This window comes from Eulemur rufifrons, chromosome 8 (genome assembly GCF_041146395.1).
Source record: "Eulemur rufifrons isolate Redbay chromosome 8, OSU_ERuf_1, whole genome shotgun sequence".
In the NCBI taxonomy this organism is placed as follows: domain Eukaryota; kingdom Metazoa; phylum Chordata; class Mammalia; order Primates; family Lemuridae; genus Eulemur; species Eulemur rufifrons.
Genome location: NC_090990.1, coordinates 52,769,755 through 52,779,652, shown reverse-complemented (window position 1 = coordinate 52,779,652; position 9,898 = coordinate 52,769,755). Strand labels below are relative to the sequence as shown.

Here is a 9,898-nt window from a genome sequence, read left to right as displayed (position 1 = left end):
CCTAGGTGAGGCCTCTATCTGTTTGACCTCAGCCCAAGTCCTCATTATTTAGTGGCTCTGTTGCAGGTCTCTCAACCCTCTTTGGGAGCAGTGCTGCATCAAGCAATGGAGAATCTTTTTCTAGAAGGGGCAGGAAAAAAAGAGAGGTTTGCATGCTTCTACCACTCTAAGAAGCCAGGAAAGGTCTTCGGTTCACTCTATTCATTGCAGATAGGCTGGGCATAGCATCTGGGAAGCTACCATGGTGACAATGTCCTCAAAGCTGAACAGAACATTGCCCTGTACAGCTGTGTCCTTCTCCCAGAAGACCTTGGTCAGCACCTAGAGCTGGGTGCATACTTGCATGAAGCAGTCGAGATGCATGGCAGAATTGGCAGAGTGCAGATGGTAGTGGGACACCTGAAGCAGGGTGAACTGGCAGCTTAGGTCATAGCCCATTTGGGACAGAGCTTGCTGCAGCTCCTTGTAGCTAACAGAGCCCCAGAAGTCCTTGTCATACTGCTGCTGGAAGAGATTCTTCCACTGCTGGATGAATGTCCACAGGACTGAGAAACCATGGACATAGATGTATCCTGACTTGGTCTTGTCAGTGATGCCTCATCATTGAACAAGGACCAGTTGGAGTTGACCAGAGCCTGCTCAGCTCCTTGATGGAGATGAAGCCACTCTGATTGGAGTCCACTGTGGAACCAGGAATAGGCTTCAGGATCCACACTGGAAGGGGCACCACCCTGTCCATAAGGCCTGGGCTTCTGGGCACCATAGGAATTTGGAGGTAGCTGACCATAGGGGTGCCCTGGGCCAGCACTGCCATATGGTCCTCCTGGAGTTCCAGAGGGGAGGCCCTCAGGGTTGAGGTGTCATAGGGTCCTCCACCAGCTGGTGGTCCATAGACCCTCTCGGGAAGGACCCCCCTAACTACCACCAAGGGGTAGCTGCTGCCATATTGCCCTCTCCTGTAGGGGGTGCAAGGTGGTAGTAGTTACCCAGAAGGGTGGCTCCTGGGGCTTGTCCTGCAGTTCCTGAGCAGCCCTGCCTTTATGGATAGCTGGCTGCAGTGACTCTCAAACATGTCAATGCTATAAAAGAGAAAAGGAGCCTGAGCATGTTTGCTGGAGTAAAGGAGATTAAAGAAGGATGAAAACTAAGACAGTGGCTGATCTTGGATTGGATCTTATACTGAGGAAATAAAATTTCTATAAGGGATAATATTGATATAATTTAGAAAAAGTTGAGTATGGACTGTATATTAGATAATAGTATTAAATTCTAAATTTCCTGAATTTGATCATTTAATTGTAATTATATGAGAGAATGCCCTTGCTGTTAGAAGATACACTATCTACAATTTTAGGAACGAAAGGGCGCAATCTTTATACTCTATTCTCAAAGGGCTCCTCAAATAAAATAAGGCATATATTATATATTTACATATAGATGAGTGTGTCTTCCAATGAAGAAAGACGGAGAAAGCAAATGTGGTTGAATAGTAACAATGAGCAAACCTAGGTGAAAGATGTCCTCTGTGTTCTTTGTAATACTCTTTCAAATTATTTTCTAGGTCTGAACTTTACAGAAATAAACAGAGCAATTAAAAAACAGTCCTCTTCCCCTTCTCCTCCTAAGAAAGGCTTACTTTCCAGGCAATATTGTAGAAAAATAATTGCTGTTTTTACCCTGCTTCCCAATCAGATAACTGGCAGCAAGACCTGGGCATAAAACTGTAATAGTAGCTGAGATGCTCCTGCTGCAGAACCCTGTTGAGGTTCTAGCTTTAAATCTTTAGTGCCAAGCCTTGGTAGGTGCAGCTGTAACATCTTTGCCAAATTTAAGAATCACCCATCATCGAATGATTACAATTTATAATGGATGTTCACCATTACACAAGTTCTGAACTTGATTTCTGTCAAACAAAGTGGCACATCCCCAAAAGAGTAAAAGGTTTTGTTCATAAAGAAATAAAAAATGAATGTGATCCCTAATTTTAAAGAGTATATATTTTATTCAGTAAATGTACAGAAACAAATCAAAGATATTGTGGCAAATCCAAAGATATCCAAAGTATTTAAAATTATTTTGTTTCTAAGAATCATGTTTCCTTAGAAAATAAGGGCAGAACTAGCATATTTAAAAATACTCTTCAGTCTTCTTATGAAAACTGACACAAAGGAAAGTAAATGAGTGAATGAAAGAAAGTAAATGAAGACAAGTGAACTAGCTAGAAGAAGAAATATATTTCTTTAAGAGAAATTATAAACATCTTAGAGGACACATTACTCATAGATGAAGAAGAAAATAACATCTTAAAGACTAAGGAAGATAAATATGTCAAAGGAAAAAGAATAATCAGCCATATCTAGTTCTTCTTAAAGAGAGTACTAGAAAAGAGGGAGATGTTGTTACAAGGAGGAAAGGGGATTGGGGCTCAAAGTAAACAGCAAAAAACAAACAAACAAACAAACAAAAACAGACAAATTTCCAAAGAGTTCACCAGATGCCCAGAAGGAATCAGGGTCTGGGAACTATTGAGGAATATTCTCTTAAAGCTGCAGTTTGAGAATTCACGGTAAGAGCAGTTACAAATACTACCCCTACTTTCAATAGCTCAACTAAAAAGCTACAAATGGTGTAGGTTTGAGATGAAAAGATCAAAACATTCCATTACAATACAGACTTCAAGAATTGCTGGGCAAGCTTCAAGGTATCAGACTTACTGTGGGTAGCCTGTAGTCACTGAGCATGTCCTGAAAAATTATGCCCCAAATTTTGAAAATATGACTCTGAGGGTGGACATAACTAAGATAAAGCAGATTCGGGGGAGATAAGAAAGACAATAATTAATTGATATCAGACCCGGACAAAATACTGATCCAATGGGATAATAATCTCTAGGTGAAATTATCCAACTCAGAGTGGTAATGCTGACAAGATTTGTTTCTGGTTATTTACGTTATGCTCAGAAGTCACTGACTTTATGTATCTCACTATAGGACAATCTGGAAGACAAAATAAGAGGAATACGAACTTTTGTACCCCCATGATAAGCTGAAATAAAAAAAAATAAGAGGAATATATAGAAAACCAAATTTTCTCCCTTTATCTAGGGAGAAGGAAAAGAGAAGGTAAAAAGAAAGAAATCTTTTGGTTCCAGCTCATATTACATGTGTCAGAGAAACTAAAAGACCAATCCAAGCAGCAGGCTAAGCTATTAGAAACACAACTGAGACTTCCTAAAAGGTGTCTATAAAAGGCACATAGGGGAACAATAGAGAAAAATAAAGCATCAGAAACAATTCTCACTATTGCAGAAACAGATTTAGCAGAAAGGAAGGCCCAAACATTAAAAAATAAGAAAAACAGTGATTTGATGATCACCAAGCAGAAGTCTTTGGTTATCACTAGGTCCTTGCATAAACAGGCTTCAGAAAAGTCGACAGTAGCTTTTATTCTGGAATCTACCGAGCATGATTATCCAGATGGAACAAATGTGAAGAATGGGAGTGCCTGCTCAAGGAAGCAGGTTTCTCAGGTGTAAGCAATCTCATACCAAGACTGTCAATAGCTACCATGAAACTGAATATGCCTTCTCAAATGTACTAAGGAAGCTGTCACAATACTGAGCCTATAATCATTGTAGTGCTGGTACCAGAAACATAGGAGCCAAAGGTGCAATGAGAATTAATAGGTTCTGAATATGCTAGGTGGAAAAGAAAGATGACTGTGACCATCGCAATTACAAAAACTGCAAAGAAAGATAGCAATGTCTCAGACACCATTCTCCACCAGCAGAGGAAGGAATGAATAGATAGGCTTTTTCCTAACTGTGTTAATTCAATCATCCTAAAATGACTCTCCTGATTTCTGCCAATTGAATTTTTATTCACACCTTGTGCTATCATGGCAACTGGCCTACACTGCCTGTCCTCCAGAAGTAATCAAACCAAAATCTGCTCTGTCTTCACTCAATCTCAGATAGCTTTGTGTCTCTGCTCTAAGAGAATATCAAGGATCCTAAAAATACTAATAATTCTAAGAATATTATTTTGACTCTAGAGGCTAGGGATAAACTTGTTACTTGTCTGAAAGATTGAGATAGTGATCGTGAAATTTTATATTGTTTCTGCTTCTGGGCATGATCGAATAAATGCTGGACTAGCCCTCCCATTGTAAATAACTATGAAACTGGACAAAATATACAAAATGGCAGTTTCAGATGTTCAACAAGAAGTGGTATAAGACTGTGCTCTCCAGATAAGAGAAACATCAGGTAAGACCCTCAGTAGTCACTGTCTGTACTGCAACACAGGAAGACAGAGCCCAAGCAAAGTGTGATATTCTCAGTAAGTGGTAAGACAGAGACCAGAGTTTTAGGATGAATACAAACTTCTTTTGCATCTAGGCCTCCAAGTCATCAATATATTATAATACTAGCCCACAGTTAACTTTTGATCAATCTGTTAGCATTTTTGCTAATTTCTTATTACCTACTTGTATGATTGTCACATTGTTCTCCTATTGTCTGCCACTGGTGACCCAGGTCCAGTGACCCATGTGTCCTTGGATTTCAGGATACTTGGTTGTCCTACAATTTCAATGTCCTGATGGGTTCAAAAAAACATTTGACTTTTATTTTTTCCTTGCTTTTTCTTGGTTTTAGCATAGAAGCAATGCTCTTTCCAGTTTTTTACATCCCAAGGCAAAGCCTATTCTAGCTTTTAAAAAAATAACTTATCCTGGGTTGGAAATAATTGGCAGTCATAGAAAGAAAAATAATAATCTCTATTGTGGATACCAGGGGACTTAAGATTTATTTAGATGAAATTGACTAAGGTCTCCCAGTGTTTAGTCATGAACAGGTATATCTAAACCTACCCACAAAGTTGAAGGGAGCTGAGAGGCTGAAGAAAGAGACTTGACAAATTCAGTTTCTCACACACACACAAAAACATTTATTTAATAGGGAATTACTAATAGAAGCGGTGTCTTGGGTGGCTATGAGAGTGGATTCCCACATCCGCCCTCCAGAAAGTGTCCTTTATGTAGCCAGCTTTTGGGATAAAGATCTGTGCAGCTGGTCATGTCTCAGACTTATCTTGCTGAAACTCATGACCAGTGGGAGCATCTTTATGAAGATAAGCATCTTTCTGAAGGTTTATTTTTGCTGTAGCCATTGTTTAAAGATCCTGCTGCAGAATACCTTGGTATGTAGGAGTCAAACATCAATCATTATGGTGGTTTTGCTTCAAGATGGCATCACCCTTGCCATGCAACAGGCTTTTTTTCCTGCCCTACACCCAGAATAATCACAATAAGTGAGCAAGTAATGAAGTAATGATTTGAAGTCATGTGGGAAAAAAAAGGTTAGCCTGTGATATCTGTGAAATATTTTCTTTCTTTACCTGAGACACCTGAGAAAGAACAAGATGCTCTGATCAAAATCCTCTAGGGCCAGTGCAATGGCTCACGCCTGTAATCCTAGCACTCTGGGAGGCCGATGTGGGAGGATCATTTGAGCTCAGGAGTTTGAGACCAGCCTGAGCAAGAGATAGACCCCGTCTCTACTAAAAATAGGAAGAAATTAGCAGGACAACTAAAAATATATATAAAAAATTATCTGGGCATGGTGGTGCATGCCTGTAGTCCCAGCTACTTGGGAGGCTGAGGCAGGAGGATCCCTTGAGCCCAGGAGTTTGAAGTTGCTGTGAGCTAGGCTGATGCCACAGCACTCTAGCCCAGGCAACAGAGTGAGACTCTGTCTCAAAAAAAGAAAAAAAAAAATCCTTTGTAAACTTACTAGCAGAAAGATAAAACAAAGAGTTCTTATATGTGAAATATTTTTAGCATAGTATGTCTAGTCTGTCTAGGCTACTCATTGTACATACCCTAGGAATTCATAGATATATGAACATAGTCCACTGAAAAATGTCACATACCTATATAATTAATGCAGTATAAAAAGAAGCTGTTCAATAACCAAAATGGCTTCTACAACAAGCAATGCCTTGCATATATTGCTTATAACATCACATATTTAATCAAAACCAGAATAGGTTCTAATAGATCTAGAGAGTTGGATTGGTTATCTCAAATCTTTCCAAGGGAAAGGGAAACACATTGTCTATGTTTTGTTATCACCTATATCCTCATAATTACTAGCCAAGTTCAGTATTGAGTAAGATACTTGATTCCTGTGAGTCAGATTTGACAATCCAAATGGTTTCTTTTTTTTAATTTCAATACATATCTCTGTTTTCAAAGTGCATACATGTGCTACTGTTCAATAATGCCTTGTTCTGCCGCCATATGATCAGATTCTGAGTAAGAATCATTGAGTCAAAATTCAGGATTCATGTCATTTTACCACACAAATTCTTTAACCACATTTAGGAAGTTTTCTTTTGCATTTTTTAATACTGTCATGTTTTTGATGGTATTGCAATGTGGTAGAAATGTTAGGAAACCAAAAATATCTGTGTAGCACATGCAGATACAACAGAAAAGAAATATTTCATATTCTTGCAAAGTATGGAGGAAAAAGAACATCAAATAAACAACAGTGGATTTTTCTTGCATATAAGATATTGATATTGGCTATTTTGTGATGGATCATTGATCTGCTTTCAGTAACAATAGCCACAGAAAAATGAGGCATTCTCCTAGACACTTCTTTCTTTATGGTTTTATTACATCAAAGATAATAGACACAAGAAACAGTAATCTCTTTTGAATGCTGCTTAGTGCTCAACCTAAGCAGAGCCAATACCAAATTTTACAGCCAGAACCTGCCACTGGGGTAACCAGAATTCCAATATTATACAGGCCTTCTTCATCAGGATTGGCTCCATTTGAATAGGACTAAATATGCTGATTAAAGTTATCAGTTTTATGAAGCAGAAGGAGGGGCTACTCAGAGCAGGTCTTGATCACAAAACTAAAGCTGATGAAAGACTTTATTAATTAAAGTATAACTAAAATCAAGATCACTCTATATACCTTATATTATTTGTGCTTTTAAATAGGACCATTTGCTTTTCTTACCCATTAGTGTGGATTTCTTCAATTGCTCACTGTGCCTAAACTAATGACTTTGTCTTTAATTAATTACTTTGAATAATTGGTTTCAATATTGGATACATGTAATTCTTTATTATGAAAGAAATTTTATTTTTGTTATTCTTGAATGATCTTATTTTTATTTTTTTCAAACAACTCATTACTCCAATCTCTCATATATAAATTTGGAAGGCTCTCTAAATTTAAAGAACTTCATATCTTGTTTTGAGGTCATTTATTGCCAACCATTCACACATACACACACACATACATAGTCACATACACACAAACACAGACAAATTAGTTAATTTTAGAAGCCCTCATATTCGGACCCATACTTCTCAGCCCCTGAACTCACATACAATTATTTTTTGCACTGACAAAATTATTCAGGCAATCCAAATAGTCTCAAAGACAAATCAAGCAGACAGATCCATTGGTACTGAACCTGTCTAGAAGAGCTTGATAGTGGTGATGGGAAAGATATTATTTGTGGAAAACATAGAAGTACGGCCAGAATTTTGATTTTCAATGTTGTCGTCTTCTCAGAGTGACTGTGCCTATATTAAATAAGCACAGTTATATTTTCTGCTTTCTTGCTTAGTGATGGGACTTAACATGAGCATCCATGATGGCTTTAGAGCAGTTTGTTTACAGAAAGATAATAATCAGCCAATATTCTGACAATAGCTCTGGAAAACAACCAGTTTTCTTCTCTGAGTCAGAAGACCTTTTCAGTTGTCTTGACTAAAGTTCATGTGAAAATCATGTTTTGTTCTTGATGTCTTTAGTTGGCTTCTTATCAGGAAAAAGAAAGCTTGCCACATTATATTTTTTAACCTAAAAAATGTTTTGCTCAGTCTTTTTGGCATATTTTATACTTTTTAGTTTATTTGTGGCATATAGGGAAATATATAATCTCTCATTTTATGTTATGTAGATCATACAAGAGAGGCTTATCCTGTACTAGAAATAAAAAAATGCTTAGGGAATAATCTTATCAGTTCAATGTTTAGCTTTACATTTAACAGAAAAAAAAATAAAATATATATACCTTTACCTTCAGCAGGAAGTAGGTTACTAAAAGAAAATTTGACTTGCAACCATGAAACATGTCTATGCCTTGTTCCTAATTTATCACTTGTTGCATTTTTTGGGGTACCTTTTTTTATTTTAAAATATTAAGGAGGTACAAAGACCTCAAACTCTTGGGCTCAAGCAATCCTCCTGCCTCAGCCTCCCTAGTAGCTGGGACTACAGGCATGCACCACCATGCCCAGCTAATTTTTTCTATATATATTTTTAGTTGTCCATATAATTTCTTTCTATTTTTTTTTTTAGTAGAGATGGGGTCTTGCTCTTGCTCAGGCTGGTCTTGAACTCCTGAGCTCAAAGGATCCTCCCGCCTTGGCCTCCCAGAGTGCTAGGATTACAGGCGTGAGCCACCGCGCCAGGAGGTACAAAGGTTTTTGTTATATGGATACCTCTGATCCCTGCTGGGCCGGAGAGGGAGAGAGCAGAGTGGACGCTCCTCTGTGCTGTGCCTTGTGACTGGAGCCAAGCACCCCTCCCTCACAAGTGGGGGATTTGAGCAGAGCAGGAACCTCAGGAGCCACAGACACCACCCGAGAACCCTTGCGGGGACTGCCTTCATGGGACATGGGTGAGGGGTGAACCCTGGCTACTCCGTGGCCCTGGCCTGCAGCCCCACCCCCCGGGAACCCCACGTTGCCACCTACCCTGTGTGGCTCCACCTCCACAGTTCCCGCACTGCTGCCCAACACCATAGCTCTGGCTACATGGCTCCTGTCCTACCTCCAGGCTGCATCTCCAGCTCTGAGGCTCCCACTGTGCCCACCCCTGAGGCTCTAGTGCTGCCCCACTCTGGCCCTGAGGCCACAGTGCTTCCATCGTACCCACAGGCTCTGCTACCAAGGCTTCACCATAGCTTCCAGGAATGTGGCTCTGCCTCAGAGGCTCCAGCCCTGGCCATGTGCCTCAAGACTCTGCCCATGAGGCTCCAGTTCTCCTATCAGGCCGGAAACTCCATCCCTGAGATTCGAGGACTACACCTGGGCCCTGAGACTTTGCCCCTGAGGCTCCACCACTGCTACTAGGCCTGCAGAATGGCCCCATGGTCCAACACTCCACCAGAAACCCTACAGCATTGAGCTGCCATTACACCTGGACCTGGTTCAAGCAACACCCACAGCCCAGATACCCCCAACCACTGGCTAGATAACCTCACCCAGAAACCATTGTTATCTCTGTGGGGAAACCCCAGGCAGAGAAATCCCCCACAATTCCAGCCTCCATGGAGAGTGTCTCACCCAGCCCCCAACTTGAGCTTCCAACAATGATCTGGGAAACAACTCACCACTCCTCATGAGGATAATCTAGCATCAGCTTGAACTGTGACAATCACAGGAGAATCTGACAAAATATAACAGCTGCATTATAGGTTCTCAGTGAGCCTCGCCCTCCCCTCCCCAGCCAATATTCCAGAATAAGACACAAACGGGCCATTGAGGAACTTCTCTTTCTTATCACTAAATAGGAGAGTTCCCAGCAAAGTAGAACAGGTGCCCTGCGAACCTATCAGCCCTGAGCTGAGACAAGAGGATTCAGATGAGAAAAAAACAGCAAAAGAACTCTGCCAACATGGGGGGAAAAAAAACCAGTTAGTCTTTCATCAGCTTTAGTTTTGTGATCAGGACCTGCTCTGAGTAGCCCCTCCTTCTGCTTCATAAAATTGATAACTTTAATCAGCATATCTAAATATAGTTCTATTCAAATGGAACCAATCCTGATGAAGAAGGCGTGTATAATATTGGAATTCTGGTTA

At 40.1% G+C, this 9,898-nt stretch overlaps 1 pseudogene; it reads right to left on the bottom strand.

Annotated features, from left to right (window-relative positions):
- Nucleotides 1–201: 201 nt before the first annotated feature.
- LOC138390295 (peflin pseudogene) lies at nucleotides 202–1,107 on the bottom strand (annotated as a pseudogene).
- Nucleotides 1,108–9,898: the final 8,791 nt, after the last annotated feature.